General features: G+C 48.6%; 1 long non-coding RNA gene across 1 annotated transcript; it reads left to right on the top strand.

The window, feature by feature from the left end:
- Window positions 1–2260: 2260 nt before the first annotated feature.
- On the top strand, window positions 2261–11430 carry LOC144180492 (uncharacterized). The gene is made up of 3 exons (XR_013324437.1): window positions 2261–2406; window positions 11090–11226; window positions 11319–11430. It is a non-coding gene; the product is annotated as an uncharacterized LOC144180492 (long non-coding RNA).
- Window positions 11431–13426: the final 1996 nt, after the last annotated feature.

Below are 13426 nucleotides of genomic sequence, written 5' to 3'. Positions count from 1 at the left end.
TTACAGCTGTCGCCCTTAGACATCGCCGGCCCGTGCACTACGGTATGGGGCGACGTGAAGCAGCTGGAATGTGGCAAAGAAGTAAGAGAAATCATGAAGCTGCAACCAGACACGTAACTTGCCTTAGTGCTGTGTTTGTGTGCGTTTTCATCGCCTCATGTATTTTTAAATGCCAAACGCATCGCGCGCTCCACAATTGGAGTGAGTGGGACGCCTGTGCAGGCCACATGTCATAGGGTGTGGCCCCAGTCTTAACCGGGATCACCCGACCGTAACTGTACTGGAGAGCGGATTGTGCCTGGTTGCCAAAGCAACCGATGTTGGAGATTGCCGAAGTAGCGGTGCTCTGGCCAATGATAGCAAACTTGGCGCCACGTCGGAGCAAGTTTTGCTAACGTTGCTGCTTTTCACCACACCGGGTCCGAAGAATCACTAAAACACTGGTAAGGCTAGGAATTGGGGGAGACTTGCAGGAGTAAAAGGAAAGGGCTTGGCTGGCTGCTCGGCACTGATGTGTTTGGCATTGGTAAAATGCAGGTGGCGATGGTGTATTAGGCAAAGAACGTGGCGTACGTGTATCCGCCTGCTTTCGGGCAGTTGGTAGGCTTCGTTCAAGTTGTGGTTACACGTACCGGCGTCGACAAAATTCCATGGGCGCAAAACAGCATACGTGATTGGTTGATGAAACCACACTTCGTTTGATTAAAGTGCTTACCAAAGTTTACGGGCTGCTTTAAAGCGACACCAAAAGTTCATCTGGAGACTAATTTTTAGATTCTTTTTTCTCAGTTTGCGGTATATGGCAGCATTCTTGTAAGTTACTGTGACTAAAAAGTTTCGCTGAAATATAAAATTCCTTTACATTTTTCTCCTTTAAGGTTCTTCCTCCGCTGTGGTTCAAAATCTAATCCTTTCCAGCAATACTCACAAAATTTCTCCATTAATTGTCTTGACAAAAGTATTCGTGATGCCAGTGAAAGAATGCCCATCACAACCTTATTTGCTTGGGTAGGTCTACTTGTGCCAGGCGCTTTATGAACCCTTTTCTTGCAGTGCCTTCTACGGCGCTTTGGTTTGTTACAAAAAAATAAGGGGAAATCTAAACGGCCTAATTCTGCTAACACTGATCAGTGTGACAACGTGTATCAGGAAGAATTAACGCTGCAGTCGCAATGTCAATCTTGTCGCGGCGCCACTGGTGACGTTCCTTACGCTTATTACCCGCCGTGGTGGCTCAGTGGCTAAGGCGTTGCCCTGCTGAGCACGAGGTCGCGGGTTCGATTCCGGGCCGTGGCTGCCGCTTTTCTGATAGAGGCGAAAAGCAAAAACGCCCGTCTGTACGAGATTTTGGCGCACGTTAAAGATCCCCATGTGGTCAAAATTAATCCGGAGCCCTTCACTACTGCGCGCCTCATCTTCTGCGTTGCGTCTGCGCTTTAAAACCTACAATCAATCAATCAAGCTTTATGCTTCGTCAGATAGATTGCTCGTGGAATGCATTTTTCTGCAACAAAAATAGCTCGCCAAGAGCTACGGTGTATAGTACTCGGACACCCACTTAATTCACCCACCTAATCCTCGGACACCCGCTCTTAATTCACAAATAACGTATAAATTAGTGTAATTTTACACACTTTCAGGCTGCCTGGTGCACGTACTTAGCTCAAAGCAGGTTACTATAGTTTTTGTACAAGTGACACGCACAGGTAGAAAAAAAAAACATTCGGTCTTCGTGTATCCTAAAAATTCACAGATAGTGTGTTCGCATTCTGGGAAATTCAAATGCTATTTTCTTGTTTCGAAATACAAGCAGCTCTAGGAAGTGCTGTTCACGGCTGCCGCGCAATTTTCTGGGGAACCTTACTGGCAAGCCATTGAGCAATATATGTTATAGTGTACAGAATCGGTGTTTCACTAAACTTGACAGGCCTAAAAGAAATTGTAATATTATAACATGGGTCGAGCGATTGAACAGACCTCAAATATGTAAGGCTATACCTAACAAACTTTAGGCAGAAGATATTTTTATCCTTCTTGCCCTTCAAGGAAAAATAAACGAAATGAATGGAACGGGCTTTTATTCTCTTTGCGATCCATCATTACTCAATCACGGCTACCGTTACGTCAGACGCGCGCATACGTGTCGGCGAGCCTTCGTCTTTCGGAACGATTGTTCATGCCGTGGAAGCCAGTGGAATCAGCTTCGAGCATAAATATGTTTGTGTGCACTCCATTGCGGAGGTTTGGTGGGCAACAGACTCGTATAACTTAGTAGCCAAACATTTCCGGCTCTCTGACAGGAGGAAAATGAAGTACTGGCAGCTTAAGTGTCTTCTAGTTTTCGGTGCTTTTTTGTTGAAACAGCGATGCAGTTCAAAGAAAGCCTTTTTTTACAACGTGAAAAAGGTAGGTATCGTTTCTCGATGTTGCTGAAGTTCAGATTTAGAGGAAAATGTTATTTTGAAATTTTAGGTGGTGGTGCCTGATCAGAAAATGTTGCTGTGTTGGAATTTTTTCCAGCTCGTATTCAACTCGGTACTAACGAAATATTTACTAATTTTGAGGTTTTATGGCCAAGGTATCTTAGCAGTCACTTCACCACAGATAACCAATTCTATTTTTTAAAGCAGCTCCCGCAGCGTTAATTGTACCTTTTAAATATATTGGAATAGGGAACATAAATATTTGGATTCGAGGAACATTGGCGTAGACATGCTAACATGTGAAAAAAGAAATCGTAGTAGTACTGCTGCGTTTGTACCACGCGTGTCGGCATGAAAGATGGTTTTATTGGCGAATATTCTGGATGAGGGAATACTACACTACAGTGTCGACGCATTGACACTGTGCCGTAATTCCGGCCGTCCACATCCTGCCTTGAATACACAGACATTGGTTCACAGCGGGCTGCAAGGGTATAAAATAGGAGTTTTGTTTACAAGCAATCCCGCCATAGAGGTTAGTACATTCAATACATAGGGATTCTTTGACATCAGGTATTTCGCTAGCTTCAGTTTTTGGCAATTGGCTGCGTTGAAGTGCTCCCGAATGTCTCGCGTTGGTGAGGAGGATAAACGCAGTAATGAAGGCTTATATTTAGCTTCTCTGCATATCCCGCAGTCTAAACAACAAACAGGAAAAAAAAACACATTGACTGCTCTGTATCTGCATAGACGCTTGAGCGAATAATTGAAAGCCTGCTATGCGCAGCTTTATCTATTAAAAATACTGCCCAGAGAATAAATTTCGCAACCTAAGTTCTACGATTGCATTGAGCACAAAAATGAAAAATAATCGAAATATCTGGACTTAATAATAAATGTTTGACTGGGAACGCCAAATGTTTTGCCGCGTATCGGTAGCGACACTGTGTTGTGGCTTGGTCGGTAGAACTCGGTATGATTACAGTGGATTAATGTGTTCTGATTCGGACAAAACTATTTCCACCAGGTTTTCCTACATTTTTTAAATAATCGATCTACACTATTAATTTTAGAGTACAACTTGTGTCTGACTTTTTTAAATAAGCTGTGGCCTACGCTCCCTCAATGCTATAGCAGCCAAAAACAAAGGTGAAATTGCATTTTTCAACTAGTTGGGGTACATCAAATGTATTCACTGCTGTCCAAGCCTTCGAATAAGAATATTAAGCATGAAAACATCGCTTGTGCAGGGCTCCCAAGCAACCGTGAAAATCAAAAACAATTATGAAGATGTGATGCCCAAAATTACGTCGAAATTCTCAGGTTCTGGCTTCAATTCCGGACAGCCAAGCTGGAAAGTTTTTTATTGGCTTAGCGGGCTGTTTTCTTTGAAGTGGTTTAGTTTTTCGAGTTTTATAGTTTTTTTTCTATTAGATGTAGTGAGCTAAAGCTACAGGTGGTAGTCGTTGAAAAGTTTAGCTGTCAATGTCTTCGCTTGGCAACACTGGAAACGGACACAGGCATGGCCGATGCGCCACGGATATGGCGCGGCTTTGGCCACTGCGCCCGAACGCCGGAGAAAAATAAAACACCGGCGTGTGTCTTCTGCTTTGTTTCAACCCGATTCTCAAGGGTGGGGTAAACAGAGATGTTATTAATCGTACTCGCATTGGACTCGAGGCACTTCTTTGCATTCGGTGAGGTAGAGTTTGTAACGTGCAACACAGTCATGTGCTTAGCCGGGACAAGTATTGCCATCCCGCGGAGCCCTACGTAACCAATGATGGCGCACTCACACGGTTGCTTGCATGCGCGCCTCGCCAGTGAATACAATCAATTTATGTACAAAAATCTGGATTGTTGGCCAGTATATGAACACAAATAGATAGATTGATTGATTGATTGATTGTGGGATTTAACGCGCCGACGCAACGCAAGCGATGAGGCGCGACGTAGTGGAGGGCTCTGGATTAATTTTGACCACCTGGGGATCTTTATCGTGCGCCGAAATCTCGTACACACGGGCGTTTTTGCTTTTCGCCTCCATCAGAAAAGCGGCCGCCGCGGCCGGGAATCGAACCCGTGACCTCGTGCTCAGCAGCGGAACGCCTTAGATATGAACACAGATATCATTTCCCCCATGGAAAAGGAGCAAACAGAGAAAAGGCCTTACTAACAGCAGAGTAGAGACAGTGAAATAAGAGAAGAAAATAAAAAAAAGTAATGAACGTTCGTCTTAACAGCATAGCTGTCTAAGCTTAAAGTTGCGCCGTCGAGCGCTACCAGAAAAAAATACTTAGAAAAAATACCCAGTGCCCATGAGCGTCCGAATCGTGAGGAGCGTCCGGCGTCGGCCAGGTCGACCTTAAAAAATACTCTGCGCAGAGTTTGTGGCATGATCTCTCGCGTGCTGTTGTACTCACCAATTCACGTGGATTCGGGCCTTAAAGGGGTACTGAAAGGCGTTTTGAGCACACCAAATGAACTAGTGCAATCGTTAGATGGGGTCGTCAACGTCATCTGTGCTAAGTATTACTCTTTCACGCGAAGGGGAAATCTCACACTTTTCAAGTTCAATAGAAACATTTAGGCCAAGGACAGCCCGTATCGCACCCGCTGTTATGTACAGATTGTCACTGACACAGGAAACAATCTGTAAGTCCTCTTCTTCGGTTGTTTTTTTTTTTGTGAGGCAGCGAGGAGCATCTGCAATCCGGCCTTCGTCCCGGTAGGCACGTATTGTTCTTCCCACTGAAGCCGCAGCCACTCCAGTTGCTTGAGCGATTTTTTTCTGTGCTAAGCCGCTCATTGACATTCCTGTAATTTGGAGTCTTTTCGCTTGAGGTATTCGGGGTGTCATTTTGGTGACTGCCGAAAACTGCTGCGAGCACAACCTGCAGAGCAGCTTCACTTATCATAGGTTCACAGCGGCCTTATAGTTTCGCAGCCACGTTGAAGATATCAAGCTCGCATACGACTGATAACTGCCCTTAATACACACAGGAAAGCGTTTACGTCACAAAGTAAAAAAATGAATAAAGCCTATTCTTCACCTTATCTCATGAGTTAGCGTGTTCGGCGTATCTTGAAATGTACTCGATTGATTGCTGCAACGTTGATCTTGGAAAAATAAAATAAGAGCAAACCCATTCGCTTTATCACGCTGACTGGATCGTTCGCAGTGCGCTCATAAGGGGTGACGCGCTAAGGAAGGAACAGCCTAGCAGACGATGGGCACAACTGAGCGCGGCTTTCTGGGCATGCGCTTAGCCTCAAACAGTTTGCAACTTGGCTCCGTCATATGGCGCTGTCGCACAGAAAAGTCGCCGCTCGCGCACGCCAGTTAAAGATTTGGCCGACTGTACATTGTGGGGATATGTGAGGGGGTTCCTCGGAGGCCCAGCCAGTCCTGGCGTAAGCCACCACGCTAGCTCCCGGCGTGACAACCACGGGGGCTCCCATGCCTACGGCAGCCCAGCGAGGTATGCCGATACGAGAACACAGTAGACAGTAGTGCCGAAGCACAGCCGTTTATTTGGGGAATCCCAAAGCATGCGAGCACAAGGCTCGACGGCGTTCACGAATCACGCCGTCCGGGTCGTGACCGCGAACGGGAGGCAGGCACTCACGGCGCGCGACAAACAAAGCTCCCACCTGAGATGCATGTATCCATCACCGCCGCGTTCCGCCGATCTCGCCCCGACCGGGTCTCCGACGAGACTCTCCCGACTCCCGTGCGCGCACGCTCGCGCCGCCCGCGCGCCTATCCCCTTACACATCGGTGGCGCCATCTCTCGGGGGACGCCGACGAACCAGCGGAGCGCCGGACCGGTTTCAGCGCACAAGGTCCCTCCCGAAGCGCGCGCCTGCTTGGGATCGCAGGTCGCGGTTCTCCACGATTCCCACACTCCTCCCCCCTAAACTGGACGCCACTTGAGCTCTAGTGACGCCACGTTGCACCACACTCGTCACGACGTCTCAAGTCAGCAAAACAGCCACCGAACGCCACTCCACACCAAAGTTCGCCACACGATGCCGCCGTCGCGATGCTCGCCTCACAAACCCGCAAACACATTGCAATGGTTCCAAGTCTCTCGCGGTTGGGCAGCACAGCAGGTTGGCAGGCCCGGGGGTACCCTGCAGCCGCAGCCGACGAACACCGGGGTCGCGCCATGATGCGACCCCCACTCCCAGCTCGAGGCGGCAACAGGAACGGCCGCGCCCACTGCGGCTGCCCGAAGGCTCTCGCCGCTCGCGTAGGCGCCAGATCCCGCCGCCTCCTGGGTGCCGTGGCCGCTTCGGCCGCAGGTCCTCCCGAACGGTTGGCTGCCGCCCGGCAGGCCGGAGCAGCAACTGGCGGTAGCTCCGCGGGCCGCGCTCGGTCCCGCCGGTTGTTCAGCAGGCCATCCTCGCTGTCCGTGGCAGTGGTGACTGGCGTGGCTCCCGGTTGTATCCGTTTGCAGGTCTCGCTCTCACCGTCCAGTTTAAACGATTCCCAAACTTGACGTGGGGAGCAGCGGGACTCCGCAATCTCCTCTGACTGGCCGGAAACCTTATCGACGATCTCGTCAAATAGGGTAACAAAGATGCCCGAGGGTGCCCCCTTGCACGTTCGCTTGCTCGCGGAATCACGAGTCCGGCAACTGTGCCCCAGCAGCCACCCCCGCCTGGAGGCAGCTCGTCTGACTTTTACGGGGGGTCAGCATCGAAACACCCGTCCGAGTAATTTCGGCTTGGTGCGTTGGTCGGCAAAGCTGCTCAGCATCAAGCAGGCGGGCTCCTGCAACTCACTCGCAGCAATACAAGATGCCGTAGAGCCAGCGCGAACCGCAATACCAGCGGCTTACGGGCGCACATCACCGGTATAGGTCTCCTGAGAGTCCGTCTCTTACTAAGACTGGCGATCTCTCGCGACCAACGAGCCCGCTGCCGAGCCGCGCGAAGCTCTTACTGCCTAAACGCAATCTCGAGCGGAGACCTCACGGCATCGAGACGCACGCACTCCGGAAACGCGGAGACAACGGTCCCATTGCTCCCGCTTCCCCCCGCAGCGAGAGGAGACTGATTCTTCAGCGATCCCCCTCGCTCTTTGTCAGGCGTCAAATCGGCAAACACTCCGCCTCGGACTCGAAGCGCAGTAGCGGCGGGCTCATCGTGCGGCTTGCGAACTCCCAAACACCGCACCCTCGCTCGGTAGTGTCCGCCGCGCCTGCGGGAAACTTCAACCGGCGCCGCCGGCGTGATTGCGCAGGGATGGCGCTACGAGGAAGGCGACCCGCCGCCATGTTGGAACAAGGCCTACGCACCTCCCGAATCGCAAGCGGGCCGCGACTGCGGTGCTCGGAGGTATCCTACTGACTCACCGCCTGGTGCGGGTAGGAAGGTTTACACATTTGCCGTCACGGCTGTATCGGGCATCATAACTGTCTGCCTGCAACCGACTGGCGCGAGGCGTTTCGTCCGAAGTCTTCCGGACAAAGGGTAGCGGGCTACGACTGCAGCAACGCATTTCTCGGGGAGCTAGCAACCTCGAATTCGTCTGAATACGAGACGCACGTTCGGGCGCCATGTGGGGATATACGTGAGGGGTTCCTCGGGGACCTCAGCCAGTCCTGGCGTAAGGCCCCCACGCCAGCTCCCGGCGTGACAACCACGGGGGCTCCCATGCCTACGGCAGCCCAGCGAGGTACGCCGATACGAGAACACAGTAGACAGTAGTGCCGAAGCACAGCCGTTTATTTGGGGAATCCCAAAGCATGCGAGCACAAGGCTCGACGGCGTTCACGAATCACGCCGTCCGGGTCGTGACCGCGAACGGGAGGCAGGCACTCACGGCGCGCGACAAACAAGCTCCCACCTGAGATGCATGTATCCATCACCGCCGCGTTCCGCCGATCTCGCCCCGACCGGGTCTCCGACGAGACTCTCCCGTCTCCCGTGCGCGCACGCTCGCGCCGCCCGCACGCCTATCCCCGCACACATCGGTGGCGCCATCTCTCGGGGGACGCCGACGAACCAGCGGAGCGCCGGACCGGTTTCAGCGCACAAGGTCCCTCCCGAAGCGCGCGCCTGCTCGGGATCGCAGGTCGCGGTTCTCCACGATTCCCACAACATCCATGCATCGCCCGAACGTATTTCAGGACCCCTTTAAGTGAGGAGCACAGACGCTGAGTTCAAGAAGCCGGGTGGCGCGGGTCCTAGCGCGTACTAGCGCGGTCCACTCTGGGAGAGATGTAAAAGGCTTCGAACGAAATGATCCGGGCCTGCCGGTCATGAAGAACGCTCAGCGTCAAGTTCGGAAATTCGCGTGAAGTGCAGCAGCGGGGTCTCCGATGAAGGGAGAGGGGCCGCCAGCTCTGCTGCTTCTCCAGCCTTGCACCACTAGTGCAAGCTGCACCAATATTTTAGTGCAATTTTATTAGGAAATGACAAAATTACCATTACACAGCATTTCACTGACGCCAATGTATTTGATGATGATTCTTCGCGACTTCCTTTTTGTGACGGGGTGGTTTTGCACAGCAACCTTAGTCGTAACGCCACTCTTCAATCACAAAAAAAAAGAAACAAGAAATAACATTTGCATGAAATTTTTGTGCTGGTCTGGCTTCCCATGTCTTCCCAGATTGTTCTCTGCTCTTTTCCCACCAGCATTCTAACCTTGTTATACTGACCTCTACTGCTTTACAGTTAATTTTACGATAACTTTAAAGCCAAGGGTTTCCGAAAGCTAGATCCTTTCCTCACTGAGGACAGGACAGACGCCTTTGCATTACGTTACAATACGTCGCATGGTTTCTGGCTCCTAGCCGCAAACTGCGCGCTGTTCTCCCTGTATCGACACTTGGATAAGCGTTTTTGCTCGTAACAAACCGACGCGGGCTTCAAAACAAATGGACTCTCTTTGGTATTACAAAAGAACTTGTCTGTCATGATGTCCCGTTTCCCGATTGTGTATATATCCAATGACTTATTTGCGTGCATCCTCTTCTTCGAGGTCGTTGTGTATAATTTTTTCACTTCATTTTTGATTGCCTTGGTCGTTTCTCCGGTGCTTTGACGTTTCATATACATTGTCCTGAGACTTCTGGTTCTTTTCCTCCCCTGTGTGTCCACGCTTTTCATGTAAAGATACATTTTTAAAGGTACGCTTTTCATGTAGTTTTATATCACGCAAGTGTCTCTATTGTTTTGCGCTGACCCCTTGGCGCAGGGGGAGGGGGGTCATGATCCAAAAAGATTCAGGTCACCGAATTTACGGCTAGACACTTAACTTTCTGCACAAAACCATAACTTTGGTGCCTGCAAATAGAAGTGGCACCCCCAAAAAAAAACGTGTTTCACGTTTTTCGGTGATCTACAGTTGTCGCAGTAAGGGTTCGTGTTGCCGCTGACTCGAATACGGTACGACTGTTTAAGCGCTGCGTTGTGGCGTGGTGTCTGGTATAAAGGTCATAGTCGGCGCTGCAGTACCTCTAGCATCTAGCAACTTGATCTTAAGCTAAGGGTCTGTGTATTCTAGCACATCCGTACTGCGAGATATCCAACTGCGAAACTTAATTGCCGTTCGCATGATTACGTATGCAAGACGATAAGGGCCGGCGCGAAGCCGCTCCCTTTTGTGATGTATCTCATGTGCACGTTGTTTAGTCTGACCACGCGATGTAGGCCTAGGCAAATGTGTTAACTGGTACCCATTTAGTCTTGGCTGACGTTACCGCAATTTGAAGTGCTCGGAACCGCTATCGTAATATAGAACAAGAGGGAGGAGATCGTCGCTGTCTAACATGCGTTATCATGCGGTAGCTACAGTACGCTACCTCGGGCAGTTTTGACCTTGAGAGGTAGAGATCAAACCAGACCCCTCTCCGCAAGCACCGGGATTGGAGCAGCGCCCGATGGCGGGGCGTGATAGGCGAGGAAGGAACGGAGAAGCGCCCGGGACCCGTGCCGCCACCTGGCGGAGGAAGCCGTGGACGCCGCCGCCGCAGCGATAAGTGCGCGCGAGGAAGGAAGGCGACGTGCACGCAGAGCCGTGTGCGAGGAGTAGGACGAACATCCAGTTGTGGTCGTTCGTACAGCGTCGAGGATTAAACAACGCCGTGCGGCGAAAACGAGGAACACGCTGCTGTTGCGTCCAGCTTCGCTGCCATCAAGTCTTACGCATTAGTTTGAGCTTCCTTCATTTCATTGTCACTCCGTCATTCACTACCACGCACATTAGGTTTTTCACTACGACCATCGTTCCTGTCACCTGGTCCATGATAATTTCCAATATGGATCTTCATGAAGTTTGACATAGTAATTACGCGCACCTTTTCTCGCCGAGGAAAACAACATGGAGGTATAAGTGGCCCCACGTATACAATAACGAAATTTCGTTTGTTACCTGCTTGGTTATTGTAAAATTTGCTCTTCCAAATGGAATAGCGGGTACAAACAGCGGCGTTGTGTTTTTCGCGCACGGAAAAAACCACAACTGCTCTTACAACAGCCTTCAATGCCATTTACTATATCATCCAAAATTATCTTGGCTACTGTACTTACCCTGCTGCGCACCTGTCGAATGCTTGCGTCACCATTATCACTAAATCAGCGCTCACTTTCCGTGGCAGCCACGTTCAAAATGCAAAACAAAAATTCATCATTTGCTTTTTTTTTTTCAGTTCATGAACACGTCGGAAGTCATCTGGACCTACAATGTCTCAACCCCATTCGAGGCATATCCGTGTAGAATGGATTTCATGACGTATATAAATAGTTCAGTAGTCAGATTTCAACGAAAGTACACGACAGGCAAGGGGTAAGTAAACCTTGCATTATGAAGTTTTTGAATTTGAGCCAGTCACAGTTATATTAAAACCGGGTTGCGTTTTTTCATCTTCTTACACGCAGTCCTTCTGCAGTCTACATAGGAATATTTTTTCCTCCCCGAAGACCGGACACTATGATGCTTAGGAGAGAAGGTAATGTTTACCTACGGTGAGATTCATTTTTACACGAAAGTAGGAGCTGCACAAGTTACGCAAGTAGTGTAACAAAACTTGCGTCAGGAATCACTACTAAAAACTGCAAGCGATGTTTATAAAGTTATGAGCGCATTAGCACTACAGCCTCAGTTAAATACCTGTTGCTTGCGGGGTGCAGCAGATTGGCTGTTTGCATAAAAATTGCAAATGTTGTATTTATATATTTTTGCAGAATATCAATAAAGGAGTGCCAATTACCCGAACTATGTTGTCAAGTGTTCAAGCTAAAGATGGGAAAATAGTTATACCTGTCAGCAAAGTCAACTCTTCGCATGTATTATAAAATGAAGTGCGAACGAAACAATGAAAAGGGAGAGGAACGAAGACGACCGGACGGAGCTCTTTTCGTCTTATTCGTTTGCCTTGATTTTGGTCGTTTCTTTGGTGCTTCGTTTTATTATGGAACGCAGGTCAACAAGAGGGGTTCATTGACATTAAGGAAGCCTTCATGCGAAATTAGTGTTAGCTACCCGGAAAGCTATGGCTTTTGTTGAGGCTGTCTTGGTGCGCAAGGTAGCAAAACTTGGTTCCTTGTGGTTTAAAAGCTGCGCTCGTATTGTCATGACAGCGAGATTAAAGGACTTCCCTTTACCTTCCTTTTCAAAGAGGGCTGTCTACCACCCGTCGCATAAACTGAGCCCAACACAATTACATGCACACAATTACACCAAAGAGGAAGTGAAATACCGCTGGTCCTAATGGACTAGCAACTGCAATATTTTCGGTTGGGATGACACCCGGGTGGAATAATTTTGACTATGTTGCTGCTTATTTACACCCAAGCACAGATGTACCACACAGATTTTTCTGTATTCTTGGAAAGATCTCGCTACTGATAATGCGTAGCACTCTTTGTCGAACACTCCCACATCAAGGACCGCGTAACGCCCTGCATATCCACAAAAAAAAGCAAATATCGCAGACGTTTCACCTATAATCGTTATAACAGCGTGAGATAATTGTTCGCATGAAATTTTGAAAAACTAAGAACTGAAAAATATATAAAAAATGAACGGAAAATGGCGATCCGCATAACGTCGTGCATTTCCAGAATAATGCAGATTTCGCGGAAGTTCAACATTTAATCGGTATAGTAGCGTAAATGGAGGTGATCTGTCGAATAGAATTTGGAAAAACCGAAAATAAACAAAAAAAACACCCCAAAATGGATCACCTTGCAACGCCCTGCATCTCCACAATAAAGCAAGTGTCGTGGAAGTTCCACCTGTAATCGTTGCGTAAGTTGAGCTAATTGGTCGAACAGAATTCTTCGAAACTTGAAATAAAAAATATAAAAAAATGTGAAAAATTGCGAACCGCGTAACGCCCCTTATTTACAGAAAATGCAGACTTGGCGAAAGTAACACTTGTAATCGTTATAATAGCCTAAATAGATATAATCAGTCGCACAAGATTTGGAAAACAAAAAAAAAATTTGGCTGTAATGAACTTACACTCAAAACAGGCGTCACAAGAATTCGAGGCAATCGTAGACAATCCCCGACATTTCTGTAGATTTTTTTGTAGCTATCGTCCGTCTGTTAAGGGTTTGCGGAAAACGTATTATTATCCCATGGTACGCTTGATCTTTCAACATCTGCTGATAACTGATTAACACGCTGCAGTTTTTTTTATTATTATAGTAAACAAGAAAACGCGGTCACTTTCGCTTGGCATTTTTGTGCCCCTTTGATATTGAAAGCGAACTGTAGTTCGGGAAAATAATGAGCAATGGGTTATTGCTAGCTCAGCCGAGGCGTCTCTTTTTTGTGATAAAAATTCTAGCCCCTGTTTTCATATTGCTGGAAGTTTTACAATACATCTTTGATAGTAGAGAATTTTTCTCCCTTAAGTTGAAGACGGGGAGTTGTTTCTCACACCTATGCGTGTAAGGGATGGACCGACAGGCTAGGGAAAGTAATGTCAGCGGGAGTATACATGCTTTTTGTGTTCCCTAAAATCTCAGAACGCCAG

This window comes from Haemaphysalis longicornis, unplaced genomic scaffold, assembly GCF_048455015.1.
Source record: "Haemaphysalis longicornis isolate Haplotype H1 unplaced genomic scaffold, Haemaphysalis longicornis Haplotype H1 scaffold_4, whole genome shotgun sequence".
In the NCBI taxonomy this organism is placed as follows: domain Eukaryota; kingdom Metazoa; phylum Arthropoda; class Arachnida; order Ixodida; family Ixodidae; genus Haemaphysalis; species Haemaphysalis longicornis.
The sequence above is the reverse complement of the archived record's forward strand: the minus strand, read 5'-3'. Positions and strand labels throughout refer to the sequence as shown.